This window comes from Jaculus jaculus, chromosome 7, assembly GCF_020740685.1.
Source record: "Jaculus jaculus isolate mJacJac1 chromosome 7, mJacJac1.mat.Y.cur, whole genome shotgun sequence".
NCBI lineage: Eukaryota > Metazoa > Chordata > Mammalia > Rodentia > Dipodidae > Jaculus > Jaculus jaculus.
In genome coordinates, this window is record NC_059108.1 from 76,462,348 (window position 1) to 76,483,477 (window position 21,130).

A 21,130-nucleotide genomic window follows, 5' to 3' on the forward strand; every position below is an offset into this window, starting at 1 on the left:
CACATCCCCGCCAACATTTATGATCATTTGTTTTCATGATGGTGGCCAATCTGACAGGAGTGAGATGGAATCTCAATGTAGTTTTAATCTGCATTTCCCTGATGACTAGTGACGTAGAACATTTTTTTAGGTGCTTATATGCCATTCGTATTTCTTCCTTTGAGAACTCTCTATTTAGCTCCTTAGCCCATTTTTTGATTGGCCTGTTTGATTCCTTATTAGATATCTTTTTGAGTTCTTTGTATATCCTAGATATTAATCCTTTATCAGATATATAGCTGGCGAAGATTTTTTCCCATTCTGTAGGTTGCCTCTTTGCTTTTTTCACTGTGTCCTTTGCGGTGCAAAATCTTTGTAATTTCATTAGGTCCCAGTGGTTAATCTGTGGTTTTATTGCCTGAGCAATTGGGGTTGTATTTAGAAAGTCTTTGCCAAGACCAATATGTTGGAGGGTTTCCCCAACTTTTTCCTCTAGCAGTTTCAAAGTTTCCGGTCTGATGTTAAGGTCTTTAATCCATTTGGACTTAATTCTTGTGCATGGCGAGAGAGAAGAGTCTATTTTCATCCTTCTGCAGATATTTATCCAGTTTTCAAAACACCATTTGCTGAAGAGGCTGTCTCTTCTCCAATGAGTATTTTTGGCATTTTTATCGAATATCAGGTGGCTATAGCTACTTGGGCTTACATCTGGGTCCTCTATTCTGTTCCACTGATCTACATGTCTGTTTTTGTGCCAGTACCATGCTGTTTTTGTTACTATGGCTCTGTAGTATAGGTTAAAATCAGGTATGGTGATACCACCAGCCTCTTTTTTGTTGCTCAGTATTATTTTAGATATTCGAGGTTTTTTATGATTCCAAATGAATTTTTGGATTGTTTTTTCTATTTCCATGAAGAAAGCCTTTGGAATTTTGATAGGGATTGCATTAAATGTGTAGATTGCTTTAGGTAAGATTGCCATTTTCACTATATTGATTCTTCCAAGCCAGGAACAAGGGATGTTTCTCCACTTTCTAGTGTCTTCTGCAATTTCTCGCTTGAGTGTCTTAAAGTTCTCATTGTATAGATTCTTTACTTCCTTAGTTAGGTTTATTCCAAGGTATTTTATTTTTTTTGATGCAATTGTGAATGGGAGTGATTCTCTGATTTCATCCTCTGTGTGTTTGTTGTTAGCATATATGAAGGCTACTGATTTCTGTGTATTTATTTTGTATCCTGCTACATTGCTGTAGGTTTTGATTAGCTCTAACAGCTTGCTAGTAGAGTCTTTAGGGTCCTTTATGTATAGAATCATGTCATCTGCAAATAATGATAGCTTGATTTCTTCCTTTCCAATTTGTATCCCTTTTATGTGTGTCTCTTGCCTTATTGCTATGGCTAAGACTTCCAAAACTATATTAAATAGAAGTGGAGACAGTGGACACCCTTGTCTTGTTCCTGATTTTAGTGGAAAAGCTTCCAGTTTTTCCCCATTTAGTAATATGTTGGCTGTAGGCTTGTCATAAATAGCCTTTATTATATTGAGATATGTTCCTTCTATTCCCAGTCTCTGTAGGACTTTTATCATGAAGGGATGTTGGATTTTGTCAAATGCTTTCTCTGCATCTAATGAGATGATCATGTGATTTTTGTCCTTCAACCCATTTATGTAATGTATTACATTTATAGATTTGCGTATGTTGAACCATCCCTGCATCTCTGGGATAAAGCCTACTTGGTCAGGGTGAATGATCTTTTTGATATACTCTTGTATTCTGTTTGCCAATATTTTGTTGAGAATTTTTGCATCTATGTTCATGAGGGAGATTGGTCTGTAATTTTCTTTTTTTGTTCTATCTTTGCCTGGTTTTGGTATCAGGGTGATGCTGGCCTCATAGAAGGAGTTTGGTAGGATTCCTTCTTTTTCTATTTCCTGGAAAAGCTTAAGAAGCAATGGTGTTAGCTCTTCCTTAAAAGTCTGGTAAAATTCAGCAGTGAATCCATCCGGGCCTGGGCTTTTTTTAGTTGGGAGATTATTGATAACTGCTCGGATCTCCATGTTTGTTATAGGTCTATTTAAGTGATTAATCTCATTTTGATTTAATTTAGGTAGGTCATATAGATCAAGGAAATCATCCATTTCTTTCAGATTTTCATACTTGGTGGAGTATATGCTTTTATAGTATGTCCCTATAATTTTTTGAATTTCTCTGGAATCTGTTGTGATGTTACCTTGTTCATCTCTGATTTTATTAATTTGTGTCTCTTCTCTCTTTCTTTTGGTCAGATTTGCTAAGGGTTTATCAATCTTGTTTATCCTTTCAAAGAACCAACTCTTTGTTTCATTAATTCTTTGGATTGTTCTTTTTGTTTCTATTTCATTAATTTCTGCCCTAATCTTTATTATTTCTTCCCGTCTACTACTTTTTGGTTTGCCTTGTTCTTCTTTTTCCAAGGCTTTAAGACGAAGCATTAGGTCGTTTACTTGCGACCTTTCTAATTTCTTAATATAGGCACTTAAGGCTATAAATTTACCTCTTAGAACTGCCTTCATTGTGTCCCAGAGATTTTGGTATGTTGTGTTCTCATTATCATTTGACTCTATAAATTTTTTGATTTCCTTTTTGATTTCTTCATTGACCCACTCATCATTTAGTAGTGTATTGTTTAGCTTCCATGATTTTGTGTATGCTCTATAGCCTTTCTTGCTACTGATTTGTAGTTTAATTCCATTGTGGTCAGATAGAATGCAAGGAATTATTTCAATTTTCCTGAATTTGTTAAGATTTGCTTTGTGTCCTAATATATGGTCTATTTTAGAGAATGTTCCATGTGCTGCTGAAAAGAATGTATATTCTGCAGCCTTTGGATGAAATGTCCTGTATATATCTGTTAGGTCCATATCTTCTATGACCTCATTTAGTCCAGATGCCTCTCTGTTTATTCTTTCCCTGGATGACCTGTCAATTGATGAGAGTGGGGTGTTAAAGTCACCCACCACCACCGTGTTTGGTGTTATCTGTGACCTTAGTTCTAATAGTGTTTGTTTGACGAATTTGGGAGCCCCCATGTTAGGTGCATATATGTTTAGGATTGTAATGTCCTCCTGTTGGAGTGTGCCCTTAATCAATATAAAGTGACCTTCCTTATCTTTTTTGACTAACTTCGGACTAAAGTCCACCCTGTCTGATATTAGGATAGCATCCCCTGCTTGTTTTCTAGGCCCATTTGCTTGAAACACCGTCTTCCAACCTTTCACCCTAAGATAATGTCTATCCTTTGTAGAAAGGTGAGTTTCTTGAAGACAACAAATTGTAGGATCCTGCTTTTTAACCCAGTCTGCAAATCTATGTCTTTTCGTTGGGGCATTGAGACCGTTGATATTAAGAGATATTATTGAAATGTGTGTATTTATGTTTGCCATTTTTGTGTGTGTGTGTGTGTGTGTTACTGGTTCTACCTGTGCTCTCTTCTGTTAACTGGTATTTGAGTATGGCTGGTTTTTTCTAGGTTCCTTATATGTGTGCTTTTCCTTTTGTTCAGCATGGAGGATTCTATCAAGTATTTTCTGTAGAGCTGGTTTTGTCTTCAGATATTCCTTTAACCTGCTTTTGTCATGGAATGTCTTTATTTCTCCATCTATTTGGATGGATAACTTTGCAGGATAAAGTAACCTTGGTTGACAGTTGTTATCTTTCAGAACTTGGAATATATCACTCCAGGCCCTTCTGGCTTTAAAAGTTTGTGTTGAATAATCTGCTGTAATCCTGATGGGCTTGCTTTTGTAGGTAACTTGATTTTTCTCTCTAACTGCTTTCAATATTTTTTCTTTGGTTTGTGTGTTTGGAAGTTTGAGTATAATGTGGCGAGGAGAGTTTCTTTCTGGGTTTTGTCTGGCTGGGGTTCTAAAGGCTTCCTGTATCTGTATTGGCACCTCTTTCCCAATTTGGGGAAAATTTTCCTCTATGATTTTGTTGAAGATGCCTACTATGCCTCTGGAGTGGAATTCTTCTCCTTCTACTATGCCCTGAATTCTTATATTGGATCTTTTCATAGTGTCCCGAATATCTTGAAATTCCCACTCATACTTTTCTATAAGTTTGTTTTTCTCTTTGTTGGACTGCATTAGGTCTGCCACCTGATCTTCTAGCTTAGATATTCTGTCCTCTCCCTCATCCATCCTACTGGTGAGATTTTCTACAGAGTTTTTTATTTCATTAACTGTGTTCTTCATTGCTAGTAATTCTGACTGGTTTTTCTTTATTATTTCTATTTCTCTATTTATGTCTTGTATTGCCTTCTTTATTTCATTAAATTGGTGTCCTGCCTCTTCTTTGATTCCTTTGATTTCCTCTTTGATTTCCTCTTTGATTTCTTCTTTGATTGTTTTCATGTGTTCTTTGACCTCTTTGAACATATTTATAATTATTCTTTTGAACTCTTTCTCAGGCATTTCCTCTAACTCTTTCTCACTGGAGGACATTTCTGATGCATTAATACTTTTAGGTAGATTTATATCGTCTTGCTTTTTAGTGTTTCTTGTGTTATAATGTATATATTTTTGCATCTTGGATTAAGTTAATGCTTGGATTTTCTAGCTAGCTGTGTATTCTTAGCTGTATCAATTGATTTGGTGTAAAATATTTTCAGGGTAGGACCTTAAGGTATTAGGTGTGGCTCTTAAGACTCTCAGAGTATCTACAAAGATGTTCTTAGGGGTTGAGTTTCCCTGCTATAGGAGTATTCAAGCAGGCTGAGTGGAATAATATACTGGTAGATTCTAAAATTTAGCTAAACACTGTACCCATTCCATCAAAAACAGCCCCGAGTATGTATGCAAGAGTAGTTATTATAATGACCAGATCCTCTATCAACAAAGAGGTTTAGATTTCTGGTCTGTTGAGGTATCCAAGTCAGCTTGTGACCAGGTGAGACCCTTCCCTGGTGCAATCCCAGTTACCTTGGGTGATTGTGGTCTCAGTCAAGTTGCTGCCTGGGTCGTCGGGTTGCTGTTCTGATTTCTGGAGCTGGGCACTTGCTTTTCCTACGGGGCAAACTGAGTCGCTGCCGCCGCCTCTGCAGCTGTTGTAGATGTCACCGCCGGAGCCCCCACCACTGCTGAAGCTGCCGTTGTCGTGTCCACCGCTGCTGCTCACCCCGAAGCCGCTGCTCTCCTGGGTCCGCTGCTGCTGGGGCCACTGGTACCGGTGCTGGAGCCGCTGAAGTTGCTGCCAAATTCTGCTCCTGCTTGGGTCCCGCCGTCAGCCCAAGTTGGCGTGGCCGGGTCCCGGGCCGCTGCTGTGTTCGCTGGAGCTGGGTTCAGGCGGCAGGGGAGGGGAGGGAGCCGCGGCTGTTCTGGTTGTATCGTGTGCTTTTACCTCGCGGTCTGCTCCTCCCTCCGTTGCTCACTGCCACTCTCCCCTCACGTTTCCCGAGTTGCGGAGAGCACGGTGTGAGGGGAAATTCCCGCACCTGGCTTGTCCTGCGGCTCGAGCCAAGAGTCCGGCGGTTTTCTGCCGCTCCGCGGTTGCGGCGGGTAGCTGAGCCGCCCCGGGCCGCTGTTCCCGCCTGTGCAGGCTCCGGATGCTCTATAACTCTTCCACTTCTCCGCTGCCGCCTCAACTTCCTATACACCTCACTTTTTAGTAAAAGTGTGTATTTTGCTGAGTTTTTTTTGGTCTTCCCCCCCCAGGCTATTTTGGCGTGGTACCTACGCCGCCATCTTAACCGGAAGTCCTAACATAGGTATCTTAAAAACACTGAAGAGTTTGAATCTCAATGCATCTATGTAATTCTTGTATAAAAAGCAATACTGCATCTCTCTGAGCTTGCTGCCTAACCAGCATTATTATTTCTGTTTATAGTTACTCAACTGTCCACTAGCAGAGCACCTTGGTCTTACATTCTTTATACTTCCTAGGTTTTATACACACACACACACACACACACACACACACACACACACATACAACTTGACAAAACAGTTCTAAAATTTCTATAAAATAAAAATAAAAGCATCTAAATAGCATGAACCATCTTGAGTAAACAGAACAAATCAGAAGGCAGGCCACTATCTAATGTCAAATGATACAGAAGAGCAGTGACTATCAGTGCCAAGAGTCATTGAGGGAGCAATGACAGCATATATGTTTCATATATATGAAACATAATGTGTATGTATGTATATATTAATAATTATATACATATATTTATTTATATGTATATATGTATATACATATTATATACATATATGTATATAATTATTAATATATGCTTTCATGTATGTTCACAGGTATATAATGCATTTTGGGATGTACAGATATACATGCATATTTGCCAATGCAATTGTGCTAAAACTTTCATCTTGTTCTATCTAGTAATTTTATAGTTTTACTTCTTTCATCTTTTTGAGTTGAGTTTTGTAACTGCTGAACTGCTGATAAGGATTTAGTTTCAAATTTTAAATGTGGAGATCCAGTTTTTCTCACGTCATTATTGAAAATACTGTTATTTCTGCAATGCACATTCTTTGCATGTTTTTCAAAGCCCAGCTGCAGACATACAGGTCTGCCTCCAGGCTTCTACTCTTCCCTTGGCTTCCATGCTTGTTCTGCTGCCATTTCTCAAGACACTGACCATAACAGCTTTTTTTTTTTTTAATGTTTTGTTTATTTTTATTTGAGAGTGACAGAGAAAGAGACAGAGAGAGAGAGAATGGGTGCACCAGACTTATGTGGGTCCTGGAGAATCGAGCCTTGAACTGGGGTCCTTAGGCTTCACAGGCAAGTGCTTAACCGCTAAGCCATCTCTCCAGCCCAACAGCTTTTTTTTTGTTCAATAATTTTTACGTGAATGTTTTAATATGCCCATGGTCTTAGAATCTACATTGGTGAAAAAACACAGGTAAAACTCATTTAACCTCACATGATTTTGCTCTATTTTCCTGAAAATGTGATTCCACTTTTTTGATAAATAAATCCTGGTGGATACACAAGCTTAATCCATAAAATGACTGTTGGCATGAGCATGGTATGTGAGTAACTATACTGTGTGTTGGTTTGCTTCTTTTGAGTATATATCTATGTGGTGGTTTGATTCAGGTTTCTCCCATAAACTTAGGTGTTCAGAATGCTTGGTTCCCAGCTGAGGGATATTTGGGAATTAATGCCTCCTGGAGGGAGTGTATTGTTGGGGGTGGGCTTATGGGCTTTATAGCCAGTTTCCCCGTGCCACTGTTGGGCACACCCTCCTGTTGCTGTGGTCAACCTTATGTTGGCCAGGGGGAGATGTCCACCCTCTGCACATGCCATCTTTTCCCCTGCCATTATAGAGCTTCCCCTCGAGCCTGTAAGCCAAAATAAATCTCTTTTTCCCCAGAAGCTGCTCTTGGTTGGGTGATTTCTACCTGCAATACGAACCAGACTGCAACAGTAAAGTGGTACCAGGAGTGGGGTTGCTGCTAGACACCTGACTATGTGGCTTTGGCCTTTTGGAGCTGATTTTCAAGAGGAATGTGGAAGGAGTTGAAACCTTGGCCTAAGAGATGCTTTGCAGTGCTGTAAGTACAGCTTGAAGGACTATTCTGGTCAGAGCTGAAAGACCTGAGGCAGTAAGAACTATGGACTGTGAGGTTTGACTTATGAGGGTGAGAAAGAGCTTTGCTTGGACTGGGATAGCAGTTTGTGGGAGAAGCTTGCACTTATGCCCGTGTCCTGAGAAGTTGTGCAGGGTTGCTTTGCGTAGAAATGAACTGGTGTGCGCAGAGGGATATGGCACAGAAAGAAAAATCTTTGGGTGAACTGTTGCCCATTCAGCTGCAACTGAAAGATTACAACCTTTGAGATTGGGCTAGCTGACCTGCGCTGGGGCAACAGGAAGAATGTAGACTCTTTTGAAGGGGCCTGAGTGCTCAAGGAGTGTCCTGTTCTTCAAAGTCTGTTTTATTCCCCCTGGATTAACAAATTGGCACCCTACCTGGTATCATGGAGTATAAGAAATGCTGGAAAGAGGTTCATTGAGTTTGCAACATGGTCTTGTGTTTTGGAAATGGCCATGGGCAGTGTGAAGTGGGTTTGCTGGTTGCCAGCATAGAGACCCCATGGGGCCATGAGGATGAACTGTGGATTGCAGTGGAGACCCAGTGGAGATGCTGGGACCATGAGATGGCTGCCGAGGAGCTGCCGGCCCCAATGAAGTTTCCCAGAACCATGAGTAGCCTAGCTGGAGGGGCAAAATTGGAATGCCAGAGAATTGTTGCTGGTTCGAATTATTGAAGATTTGTCACTGACTAGAGTTACTAGACTTGAAGCTACAGAGTTTGATGTTTGCCCTGGTTGTTTTAAATTTTGTATTGGTCGAATGTTTCTTTGCTATTCCCAATGCCATCTTTTGCAGTGTGAATGTTTATTCTGTGCCATTATGGGTTTTTTGAGGTTAGTTTTTGGTATTATATCTCAGTTAAAAGATCTTGGACTATGGGGATGTATGAACATCATTAGGATTGATAAAACTTTGGGGACTATAAAGTCAGACTGAATGCATTGTATTTTACATCATGTATGGACATCAGTTTATGGGGGCCAGGGGCAGAATGTGGTGGTTTGATTCAGGTGTACCCCATAAACTTAGGTGTTCTGAATGCTAGGTTCCCAGCTGAGGGATATTTGGGAATTAATGCCTCCTGGAGGGAGTGTATTGTTGGGGGTGGGCTTATGGGTATTAAATCCAGTTTCCCCATGCCAGTGTTTGGCACACCCTCCTGTTGCTGTAGTCCACTTTATGTTGGCCAGGAGGTGATGTCCACCCTCTGCTCATGCCATCATTTTCCTCTGCCATTGTGGAGCTTCCCCTTCAGCCTGTAAGCCAAAATAAATCTCTTTTTCCCCAGAAGCTGCTCTTGATTGGATGATTTCTACCAGCAATGTGAACCAGACTGCAACAATCTAGAAGTAGTCTAGGTGGGTCATATACAGGCCCATTTTTGTTTTTTATTATTAGTTAGGTACACAGTGTGTACACAGTCATGTTCGCATCATACTTAGCCTCCTCTCTGTCCTCCCCCCTCTGTAGGGTCCCTCCTCCTTGGGGAATATGAGTCATTCATTGTGGGGTTAGCCATCAATTATGATTATGTAAGAGGCAGTGTTTCTGTGCACAGTGACCCAATGTGTGGCTCTAACTTTCTTTTTGACCCCTGTTTCACAAATTTCCCTGAGCCATGTTGGGGTCATTTGAGGTCTGCTTCAGTGATCAGGTCCTGGGAGCCTCTATGTCTCTGGATATCTGATTTGGTACAAGTTGAGTACTCTCTGTGTCTTATCTCCTTCACCCTTGTGCTGGTACCAGGTTCAAAAAGGAAGCAGCACTCTTGCTCATTTCCCCAAATACTTTTAGTTTCATCTGGAGCCTTTTTGAGGTGTGATGGGTTGGTTCTCTCCTTAGAAAAAGAGAAGTAAATTCTCCAATGGAGAGTAAAGTTAGCACCAGATGAAGTGGATAACCTTGGCTTTTTAGAGAGAATACGAATATTCATTTCTAAAGTTGTTGGGCTAATATTATATTCAAATCAAAAGTAAAGAGGGGTTCTATTTTCAAAAAAAAAAAAAAAGATGGGCTGGAGAGATAGCTTAGTGGTTAAGAGCTCACCTGTGAAGCCTAAGGATCCCGGTTCAAAGCTTGATTCCCCAGGACCCACGTTAGCCAGATGCACAAGGGGGCGCAAGTGTCTGGAGTTCATTTGCAGTGGCTGGAAGCTCTGGAGCACTCATTCTCTCTCTCTCTGCCTCTTTCTCTGTTACTTTCAAATAAATAAGTAAAAATAAACAAAAAAATAAAAATAATAAAAATAAATAAAAGAAAACCTTTATCTGTTCTTTTTGTGTGTGTGTGTGGTGATAGCCATTTTCAGATGGCAGTAGGATGCAAACTCAATGTTGTTATAGCTTCACTTCCTGGAAGCATTTCCTTTATTAATATTTTTATTGTCAATTTCACTTTTTTATTTGAAAAAAATTTCTCTTAATTTCACTCACCTACCTATAGAATGGATTAGTTACTCTTTTCCTATCTAAGTTTTGCATTATTTATGTTTTTAGATATTCACCTTCATCAGATGAATAACTGACAAAGACTTCCCAATTTTATAGGTTACCTCTTTATTGATCATTTCTTGAAACATTTTAAGTTCATGTAATCAATTTATCAGTGCTCCTTATTGTAACATATACATTTATTATTCTATTCAGAAAGCATTTGATAATGGATAAATTTTCAATTATTTCTTCTATTTTTCTATAGTCATTTCAAAATTCAGGTCTTACATTGCAGTTTTTATCCACTTTTAAGTGACATTTACATGAAGTAGGAGAGTATATTATTTATCATCTTCTATATATGGATATGCAGTTTTTGTAACCCTTATTAAATATGCTTGCTTTCCCCAATGTGTGTTTCTGATGTCTTTGTGAAGAATCAGGTGGCTGTAATAGTATACACTTATTTATGAATCTTCTTTTCTGTAGGTCTCCATGTCTGTTTTTGTGCTATCATGAAGTTCATTGCAAAGTTCTTTTTTGTTTCCATGACTCTGTTGTATAGTTTGACATCAGGTGTTATGATGTCAATCACATTGTTCTTTGTTGTTTATAATTAATTTGAACATTTAGGATCTGTTTTGTTATCATATGAATATTATGACATTTTTCCATTTGTATGAAAAATGTTACTGGAATTTTGATGGGAACTTAATCTAAACATGGCTTTTGGTAAGATGGCCATTTTAGCAATGTTAACTCTGCTGATAGATACAGAAGACCTTCCATTTTCTGATGCCTTCAACAATTTCATGCTTCTTCAACACCTTTGATAAATTATGCATGGGTATTTTTGTTTTCAAGGCACATTTGAATGGGATTCTTTCCATGAATTCCTTTTTAGCATGCTCATTACTGCTGAATAGAAAAGCTACGGATTTGTGTACTGATTTTGTGGCTTGCTATACTTTTCAACATGCATATGAGATCTTACAATGTGGTAATATCTTTTTTTACTTCAGGATCATATATACTACAATCAGGAATTGTGTTTCTTCTATTTTTCTGTATCCTCTTTATTTCTTCTTATCTATTGTTCTAAGTCTTCAAACATTATAGTGCATATGAATGGAGATAGTTGGACATACAGACATTTCCACACTAGTTTATTTAAATAAAGTCTATATTATATATAAGATATAATTTATACATGTGTATATATACATATATATAATTACATATATAATATGTACTATTTTGACTTGAGATAATGAAAATAATGACAATACTGAAACAATATTCAGAAAATAAATTAATTTTCAGAAAAATGTTCTATAGCTAACTTTTGTTGGTAGACTGGTCATGAAAAGTTGGCTAATCAAATTTCACTGGCTATTAAAAGAACTGTTTATCCCTAATGCAATTGTACTTGATTTTCCATGTGATATTTAGAGTTATTATAAGAACATATTTTATCTCTTGAAATTCATTTCTACCTAAATGTCCTGTGGGAATAGTTTATAAATGCTTGTTGCACAACATATTTTTTCTACAATTATACAGATAATGATTTAGTGTTCACTAGAAAAGGTCTCTTTAAATTTTACATCACAATCATCTTATCTAACTGGGATACCTCTTGTTTTCTCAGTTAAAAATATTAAGACCAAATCCCAGCACTCGGGAGGCAGAGGTAGGAGGATTGCCATGAGTTCGAGGCCACTCTGAGACTCCATTGAATTCCAGGTCAGCCTGGGCTAGAGTGAGACCCTACCTAAAAAACACAAATATATATATAAAGACCAAATTTGGCAGTTTGCTTTAGTCATAGTATTTACTTCTACGTCATTATATCCTTATATTTTTCATTACTTTTGTTTGAATTTTATAATATTTGTTTTAATTACCAGTAACAATTCGATTTTTTCTTGAATACATTATTACATCATATGAAAATACATATTTCTAATAAATCTTTCATGAATCTATATGAACCTTGAAGTAGTAAATGATGTACCAAAAGATTTATTATATATTTAAGATTGCTTTTAAGCTAAAACAATAGACTTTATTCTTTTATATCAAAATGTACACTTTCCTGGTAATTTCTGTCCATGCTAGTATAAGCAAGTGCAGCAGTGAACTTAACCTCTCAATATAAGGTCATGTTCTCATCCTTTCATTTGTATGTAAGTCTTTTAGATATATTGTTAAATATAATTTCTATAGCTATGAGGGATCTGATGTTCTGTTTTGTGCAAGGCAGTGCTAATGCTGTGTGTATGCCTACCACATGAGAAAGAGACTAGACTCAAATGTTCTGTGGGAAATTACTTCACATTACCCACTAATACAGGAAAATGTAACAGATGTTCTCAATAGTTTCATAGTATGAATCTGTCAGCACTTTTGATGTCTTATATTCCAAAAACTGGGTGTGATAGTTTGAATGAAATGTCCCCCAAAGGCTCATCTATATTGAATACTCGGTCCTCAGCCAGTAGCAATTTAAGAATGCGGAACTTGCTGAAGGAGATGTGGGTGGCCTTTGAAGTTTTTTTTTTTTTAATTTTCTTTTTTAAATTTATTTATTTGAGAGAGACAGACACACAGAGAGAAAGACAGATAGAGGGAGAGAGAGAGAGAATGGGCGCGCCAGGGCTTCCAGCCTCTGCAAACGAACTCCAGACGTGTGCGCCCCCTTGTGCATCTGGCTAACGTGGGACCTGGGGAACCGAGCCTCGAACCGGGGTCTTTAGGCTTCACAAGCAAGCGCTTAACCGCTAACCCATCTCTCCAGCCCGCCTTTGAAATTTTATTGGGCAAGCCCCACTTGATGTTCAGAGATAGCTCACTCTTGCTGCTTCCCAGCTAATTAAGAAGATGTGAAACTCAGCTGTTTGTCATGCTTTCCCCACCACCATGAAATCTGCATTTGAAACTGTAAACCCAAGTAAATTCCTGTCTTGAACTGCTTCTGGTCAGGTATTTCTCCCAGCAATGAGAAAATAACTGCTATACCTCTTAAATATCATTAACCTGTTATTAATTGGAAACTCCTGATTTTTAATAAAGCAAATATTTGCATAATATAATCTATAAAAGCAATTCAATAAGCAGAAAAGAAATTTAATTAATATTAAAAGGCTGAATATTCTTTCCAATGAGAATAGAACGACTCTAGGCTCTGGCATCACAAGCAAGTATTGAGTTACTAAGTTTCATTAGGTTGTGAAAATAAATGTTTGAATTTAGGCTATGCAATTAGTTTAAAGATGACTTATTTACATATTTTGTTTTGTATTTTAAAAACCTGCTATTATTCTGCATAAAGAAGGGTGGGCAAATGGTTTAAATAGAACCTCATTTCATTCTTTTTTTCAAAATATTGCCATAAAACAAGTTCAATGAACTTAAGCATATAGCAAGATGGAAAAATTTTCAGGCATTAGCAGAAATGCGTAAATATTTATAGTATACAAAGAAAGACTGCAAAGAAACTATTATTATCACACTAGGGATTGATTTCACCCATCCTTTTCACACTAGCTGCTTTTATTTGTTTATTTTGGTTTGCTTTGTTTTGTATGATTACATACACAATTGAAATACACAGGAAAACACACCATTGATATTCTCCATTATTTGGAGGACATTAATGAGGAATTATGTAGATATTTCTGTTTTTAATGAAGACAGCTTTCCTTTTAGTGAAATTATTGGTTTGGAGAGAAAAATGCTTCATGTTATTCAAAATGAATCTGCAGAAAATTATTGTTTGCCTTCATATATACTCTGATATTCTGATGTATATGTTAGATGTTATCATGACAGTGTGGAAAAATTGCTTGTGAATTCATTGTTGTGTCTTAGAACAATAAAAATGTCATTTGGAAAAAATATACTTTATTAAATTCATATTTTATTACTTTGAGAAGAATTTAAGCCTAATTAGAAAATACTATAAGAGGAATAAGAGTTAAGGACAGATATGTTAACACATGAACTTGTTATCATATAAATATGTAAATAATGAAAAGTCAAGCTCTTTGTTATTTGTTATATATATTATCTCTATGTGAGAAATGGCCACTATGAGATTATATATATATATATAGTTAGTAACGTACTGGCCAGTTCTCACATAGAGATAAAATTAAAAATTAATATAAGGCAATTAATTGAAATATCATTAAAAATCTGCTTTGTTGGTGTCACTGAATTAGCCACATTGAAAGGACTTAGTAGGTCCATGTAACACTGGAAAATAAATTGATATTGTATAACACATATTGGTCATTTGTCTAATCACAGATTTTATCCAGGGTACCTCTCCTTGTACCTGATGAAATATATATAGATCAGGGTTTTATTTAGGTGTGGATTATAATAATATTGTGAGATAAATCTGTATTTGGCACTAATAAACATTTCCTCATGTCACCTACTCATCTTTTCATACTGTATATCCTTTTTCCACTCATTGTTTCTGCCTTCTCATTGACTACCAGAAATAATTCCTCCATGACCTGATCAACAATAATGTCAGTTATATTCATTTGTGGCTCCTTTATTATTCTCTTTGTGGTACTGCCAAATATACAGAGGATTTTCACTTTGTTGTTGTTCTTGTTTGCTTGTTTATTTGTTTGTTTTTTCTTTGAGACAGGCTCTCCCTATTCAGCCTTGGAACTGGAATGAGGTATGTAGAGTGCTCTGGTCATAAAGTTGCAATGGTCTTCATCTCTGCCTCACCAGGTCTAGGTAACCAAGAATCCACCTCCATTCTTAAGTTAGAGGGTCTTAACCTTAATGCATTTCTATTATATGAATACCATGTTTCATGACTCAAGAATTTGTTTCCCTTTATTAGGGAATAGTGATATCTTGCTTATGTTTTCATTATAAAAGAAATTAAACTTCATCTGTTCAGATAAAATTCATATTCATGCATAGATAACCCCATAATTACTATTATTAGAAATCACATTATTTCTATGTTAACAGTCTGTGAAATAATTTTGTTCTCAAGTTATTTTAGAGTACAAATGTGGATAGTAAATTTTCTACATTTTTTTTTTTATTTGAAGAAAATATCTTAACTCATTCTCATTAAGAAATCTTCTAGCAGAGATTTTATTTACTCTTGTATTTCTTCAGTCAACATTCTACTGTCTTCTACTTTTCACTGTTTTGGTTAAAAATTTTATGATACTTAATTTATCCTTCTTTTCATTTATTTGACATATTTTTGAGACCTCTTACATAAGTCATCTACCTATAATCATTGTAGCTCTGATTTCTTCAGTTTATGTTCACTGCTGGTTCCTTTATTGTATATTCATGAGGTTGTGTGTGTGTGTGTGTGTGTTTGGGGATGTAGGTGTATGTGCACAGTACAAAAAGATAAAGAGAGGGAGGAAAGATATTTTGATTATTTGAGGACATAATCTTGGAGAATATGTTGCAGCTTTAATGTGAAGTAAATTTCCAATGAAGGTATTTTTCTTTGATTTTACTTTGATGCCTGTAGATGAATCTTATACTTTGAAGTATATATTTTTCCTTGATGACAGATGCTATGAGATCTAGACCAGAGATAAAGGTAAATGCAGCTGCAGGAGGTGGGGGAGGGGGGTGGTCAAGATCTAGCCCATTAACAACTGTGGATATAGATGCAGATATAAACATGAAGTAGACATACAAATTTTTATATATCAACTGTTTATATATAAGGTAAATAACTATGTCACTATTGCACAAAGCCAAGAGTTTTATAATAAAATAAAATATAAATTTAAATTTAGGTCATTTAAACACAATATAAATTTAAGTTTGATTTGGAAGCCTCAGTGTAAATTAATGGAATCATGCCATCTTTTAAGACACTTGTAATTTTACCCTGAGGACTGCCTTCATTGTGTCCCACAACCTTTGGTATGATGTGTTCTCATTGTCATTCAATTCCAGGAATTTTGCAATTTCATTTTTTATTTCATCCACTATCCATTTATTGTTTAAGAGTGTGCTATTCAGTTTCCAGTTGCCGTTGGGGCTCTTGTTGGTTTTTTTGTTGTTGATTTCTAGGACTATAGCATTATGATCTGATATCATGCAGGGAATTATGTCGATTTTCCTAAATATGTGGAGGCTATCTTTGTGACTCAGTATATGGTCTATTTTAGAGAATGTTCCATGGGCTGCTGAGAAGAATGTACAGTCTGTGGATTTGGGATGGAAAGTTCTGTAGATGTCAGTTAGGTCTAAGTGCTCTATGGTTTTGTTGAGCTCTCCTACTTCCCTGTTGAGCTTCTGTTTGGATGATCTGTCTATTACTGATAATGGTGTGTTAAAGTCCCCAGCTATGATGGTGTTGGTGGTTATTTCTGTTTTATTGTCAAGTAGGTTTTGTTTTATGAACTGCGGTGCCCCTGTGTTTGGTGCATACAGATTTATGATTGTAATATCCTCTTGATGGATTGTTCCCTTTACAAGTAGGAAGTAGCCTTCTTTGTCTTTTTTGATTGTTTTTGGTTTGAAGTCAACTTTATCTGATATTAATATAGCTACACCTGCTTGTTTCTTATTCCCATTTGCTTGGAATATTGTTTTCCACCCTCTCACCCTGAGGAGGTTTCTGTCTTTAGTGGTAAGGTGGGTTTCTTGAAGGCAGCAGATTGAGGGGTCTAATTTTTTGATCCACCCTGTTAGCCTGTGTCTCTTGATGGGTGAATTAAGGTCATTAATGTTTAGGGTGATGACTGTGAGATTTGATTTGATCCCTGTCATGTTGTGGTGGTAGAGGTGTGTTGGCATTTTCATGGAATTTAATTTTTTTTTTTTCTATCTACTCTGGGTTTGGTTGCTGTGATCTTCTTCTTGTAGGCATTTGTGTTTGGTTATTTGTTTCTTCTCTGTGGAGAATTTCCTGGAGTACTTTCTGTAGGTTTGGTTTTGTGTTCATATAATTGTAAAGCTGAATTCTGTCATGGAAAGTTTTCCTTTCACCATCTATTATAAGGGAGTCTTTTGCCGGGTAGAGTAGTTTGGGTTGAAAGCCATAGTTTCTTAGAGTTTGGAGAGTTTCATTTCAGGCCCTTCTAGCTTTCAGGGTTTCCATTGAGAAGTCTGAAGTAATTCTGATGGGGTTTCCTTTGAAAGTGGTGTGCTGTTTTTCCCTAGCTGCTTTTAGGATTTTTTCCTTGGTGTCAATGTTTAGAGTCTTAATGATAATATGCCTTGGGGAGTTTCTCCTTTGGTCTAGTCGGTTAGGAGTTCTGTTTGCTTCTTGAATCTTGATGGGCCTTTCTTTTAAGAGACGGGGGAAGTTTTCTTCAATTATTGTGTTAAATAAGTTCTCCATGCCTTTGGTCTGAAATTCTTCTCCTTCTGGTATTCCAATGATCCTGATATTAGGAGGTTTAAGTGTATCCCACAATTCTCTCATGTTCTGTTCACAGGAACTTTTGAACTTACTGAAATTTTTGGACTCTCGAACTGTTTCTTCCATCCTGTCTTCCAGATCAGAATTTCTATCTTCCACTTCGCTGACTCTATTCTTGAGAGCCTCTAGAGAGTTTTGGACTTGTTCAATTAAGTTTGCATTTCCTACTACTTTCCTATGTATCACTCCCATCGCTTTGTCCTGCTCCCTTTTTGTCTCATTTTCTGATTTTCTTGCTGATTCTTGGAAATCATCCTTGCATTTCTTTATGTTTTCATTTAGTGTGGCCAGCTGACTTTTAAGGTCCTCTTTTTTTTCACTCTCCCTCAAAGCTGTTAGCTCTCTTTGAATTCCTTCCAGTGTCTTATCATATTGCTCTAGCTTAGTGATGGTAGCATCCATATGATTATCTATCCTTTCTTGCTTTCCTGTCAGTTCTAGCAGGGGAAGAGTCATAGCACTCAATGCCTTCATAAAAAAGACAGAAAGATCCCAAATCAATAGCCTAACCATTCACCTAAAGGCATTGGAAAAACAAGAAAAATCCAACCCAAAGAGCTCCAGAAGGAAAGAAATAATTAAAATCAGAGCAGAAATTAATGAATTGGAAACCAAGGAAACAATTAAGGCAATTGACAAAACAAAGAGCTGGTTCTTTGAAAAAATAAACAAGATTGACAAACCTCTGGCCAATTTGATCAAGCAAAAAAAAGAGAGACTCCAAATTAACAAAATTCAAAATGAAAAAGGAGAGATCACAACAGACATCAGTGAAATCGGCAGAATCATCAGGACTTATTTCAAAAACCTCTACTCCACAAAACTGGAAAATGTGGAGGAGATGGATAAATTCCTGGATGCATATCATCTACCAAAGCTAAACTCAGAGCAGAACAACCACCTCAATGAACCCATCACGCTCATGGAGATTGAAAAAGTAATAAAAAACCTCCCCAAAAAGAAGAGTCCAGGACCAGATGGATTCCCAGCTGAATTTTATCAAACCTTCATAGAAGAACTCAAACCAGTCTTCCTAAAACTGTGCCACACAATTGAAGAACAGGGAAAACTACCCAACTCCTTCTACGAAGCTAGTATCACCCTAATCCCAAAACCAGGCAGAGATGCCACAAGAAAAGAAAACTATCGGCCTATTTTCCTAATGAACATAGACACAAAGATCCTCAACAAAATTCTTGCAAACCGAATCCAACAACACATCAAAAGCATTATCCACCTTGACCAAGTGGGAGTTATCCCAGGAACACAAGGGTGGTTCAACATACAAAAATATGTCAATGTAATACACCACATAAACAAGCTTAAACATAAAAATCACATGATCATTTCGATAGATGCAGAAAAGGCCTTCGACAAGATACAACATCACTTCATGATCAAAACATTGGAGAAAATCGGCATGGCCAGTTCACATCTTAATATAATAAAGGCAATATACAAAGCTCCAAAAGCCCAAATAATACTTAATGGAGAGAGACTGGAGGAATTCCCATTGAGATCAGGAACAAGACAGGGATGTCCTCTCTCACCTCTGCTTTTCAATATAGTTCTGGAAGTCCTAGCCCAAGCAATAAGTCAGGAGAAGGAAATAAAAGGGATACAATTTGGAAAGGAAGAAGTTAAGTTAGTGCTATTCGCTGATGACATGATTGTATATGTAAGAGACACGAAAGACTCCATCCCAAAACTCCTGAAGGTGATTAACTCCTATAGCAAAGTAGCAGGATACAAAATCAATGCACAAAATTCGGAAGCATTTCTCTATGCAAATGACAAAGATACAGAAAAAGAAATAAAGTACATAGTCCCATTTTCAATAGCAACAAAAAAAATAAGATACCTTGGAATAACGTTAACCAAGAAAGTAAAAGATCTATGCAATGAAAATATAAAAACTCTCAAAAAAGAAATTGAGGAGGACTTGAAATGATGGAAAGACCTCCCATGCTCCTGGATAGGCAGAATTAACATTGTGAAGATGACAATCCTACCAAAGGCAATATATAGATTTAATGCAATTCCAATTAAAATCCCTACAGTGTTCTTCACAGACATAGAAAAAATGATCTCAAATTTCATATGGAAAGGCAGAAGGCCTCGCATATCCAAACATATCCTCAGCAAAAGAAATACCTCTGGTGGCATCACCATACCCAATATAAAGTTATACTACAAAGCCATAGTAATAAAGACAGCATGGTACTGGCATAAAAACAGGAGTATAGACCAATGGAATAGACTTGAGGACCCGGATTTTGGGCCAAGCAACTATAGCTACTTGATATTCGACAAAGGCCAAACAATATAGACTGGAAAAAAGATAGCATCTTCAACAAATGGTGCTGGACAAACTGGATAACCAAATGCAGGAAACTAAAACTTGATCCACACATTTCACCATGCACAACACTCAAATCCAAATGGATCAAAGACCTCAACATAAGACCAGAAACTTGAAAACTACTGGAAGAAAATTTAGGAAGTACCTTCCATGATATAGGAATGGAAAAAGACTTCCTGAATAAAACCCAAGTGGCTCAAGTTCTTAAACAGTCACTCAACCATTGGGATCATATGAAGCTGAAGAGTTTCTTTACAGACAAGCATATAATAAGCAAAGCCAATAGAATACCCACAGAATGGGAGAAAATATTTGCAGGTTATCCAACTGATAGATGCCTTATCTCTAGAATTTACAAAGAACTCAAAAGTCTAAACAATAAGAAGACAAATACCCCACTCACAAAATGGGACAAAGAGTTAAACAGGCAATTCACAGAGGAAGAGATACAAATGGCAAACACACACCTAAGAAAATGTTCATCATCCCTAATCATCAGAGAAATGCAAATTAAAACAACTATGAGATTCCACCTTACCCCAATAAGGATGGCCAACATCAAAAGTTCAAATGAAAATAAATGCTGGCGAGGATGTAGAGAAGCAGGGACACTCATTCACTGTTGGTGGGAATGCAGGATGGTACAACCACTTTGGAAAGCAATATGGAGACTCCTGAAAAAGCTGACTATAGAAATACCAACAGACCCAGTTATACCATTGCTGGGCATGTACCCTAAAACCTTCAAACCAAAAGCCAGAGAGATTTGCTCAACCATGTTTGTAGCAGCTCAATTCGTAATAGCTAAAAGCTGGAATCAACCCAGATGTCCATCATTAGAAGAATGGATAACAAAGATGTGGTATATCTACACAATGGAATTCTATACAGCAGTAAGAAAAAACGACATGAAGAAATTTGAGGAAAAATGGTCGAACCTGGAACAGATCATTCTCAGCGAACTTACCCAATCACAGAAAAAAAATCGACACATAGTCTCACTCACCTGCAACACCTAACCTGAATCTGCCCAAGATGCCTTACATACCCACCAAGCACCTCAGGGACTAGACAATAAGGTGGATGGGAGGGCGGGGAGGGAATCAAAGGGTGGAAAACAGTAATCCTGACCCAAACGGCAATGGTACCATAAAATTTTACTTCCTAAAAGACAGACCAAATGGCTGAACCTTCACTAGACCCTTACAGGAAACACCTGAACCACAAGACACTGGAGAGGGTAGGATCCAGACTGACCTAAATCTCCTACATCTTCACTCTCTCCCTCTCCCCCCTCCCCTCTATCTCTCTCCT